General features: G+C 41.3%; 1 non-coding gene across 1 annotated transcript; it reads right to left on the bottom strand.

Annotated features, from left to right (window-relative positions):
- Positions 1-987: 987 nt before the first annotated feature.
- LOC112774450 (small nucleolar RNA R71) lies at positions 988-1,094 on the bottom strand. The gene has a single exon (XR_003188941.1). It is a non-coding gene; the product is annotated as a small nucleolar RNA R71 (small nucleolar RNA).
- Positions 1,095-1,295: the final 201 nt, after the last annotated feature.

The raw sequence follows: 1,295 nt of genomic DNA, 5'->3' as shown, positions 1-1,295 counted from the left end.
TTGACCAATCAATCCCTGTGGGATTCGACCTCACTCTATTGTGAGTTTTTACTTGACGACAATTCGGTATACTTGCCGATGGAAAATTGTTGAGAGACAAGTTTCCATGCTATCAAGTTTATGGCGCCGTTGCCGGGGATTGATTTTTTATCAACAATGACTAAATTGGAGGATAACTAGATTGAGCATTTTTCTTTTATTTGATTTAAATTTCTGTTTGAGTTAATTACTTTCAGTTTTAGTTATTTTCCTCCCTTCCCCCTACTCCTTTTTCTTAGTTATTTACCATTCAGTTCACTAACCCACTAACTATTTGATATATTGCATCACTCACACTAACAGCAATTTTAAAAAGAGTACTTTCTGCATCTATTTCCTTGCTTGTGCCTTGTTGGTTGTATGACAGGGAGAAGAAGCAGGGCTTCAACTTCCTTTGATTCTGAACCTAAGAGGACCTTCCTTAGATTAAGGAGGGAAACAAGAGGAAAGAGAGTAGTTGGTGCTGAGGAAGAGGAGGAGTACTTTGAACCAGACATGGATGAAAACATGGAGAACCATCATGAAGAAGAGGCTCACAACCATGGCAGAGAAGGTCCAGCGCATTAGGCTGGACAAGAGAGAAGAGTTCTGGGTTCTTACATCAACCCAAACCCAGGAAACTGTGGAAGCAGCATCCAAAGGCCAACCATACATGCCAACAACTTTGAACTAAAGCCACAACTCATCACCCTTGTTCAGAACAATTGTTCATTCGGAGGAGGTGTCCAAGAAAACCACAATCAATATCTAACCACCTTCCTGAGGATATGTGATACTGTGAAGTCTAATGGTGTTCATCCTGACACCTATAGACTACTTCTGTTCCCTTTCTCACTTAAGGACAAAGCATCTAAATGGCTAGAATCCTTCCCAAAGGAGAGTTTAGCAACCTGGGAAGAGATGGTGAACAAGTTCTTGGCAAGATTATATCCTCCTCAACGGATCAACAGGCTGAGAGCTGAGGTGCAAACCTTCAGGCAGCAAGATGGTGAGACTCTATATGAAGCATGGGAGAGGTTTAAGGACCTGACAAGAAGGTGTCCACCAGATATGTTCAATGAATGGGTGTAGCTACACATTTTCTATGAAGGTCTTTCTTATGAATCAAAGAAGGCAGTAGACCACTCATCTGGGGGATCTCTGAACAAGAAGAAGACAATTGAAGAAGCCATAGATGTCATTGAGACTGTAGTAGAGAATGACTATTTCTATGCTTCTGAAAGAGGCAATACTAGAGGAGTGATGGAGCTAAACAA

The sequence above is a fragment of the Arachis hypogaea genome, chromosome 18 (genome assembly GCF_003086295.3).
Source record: "Arachis hypogaea cultivar Tifrunner chromosome 18, arahy.Tifrunner.gnm2.J5K5, whole genome shotgun sequence".
In the NCBI taxonomy this organism is placed as follows: domain Eukaryota; kingdom Viridiplantae; phylum Streptophyta; class Magnoliopsida; order Fabales; family Fabaceae; genus Arachis; species Arachis hypogaea.
This window is presented reverse-complemented; position numbering and strand designations above follow the sequence as displayed.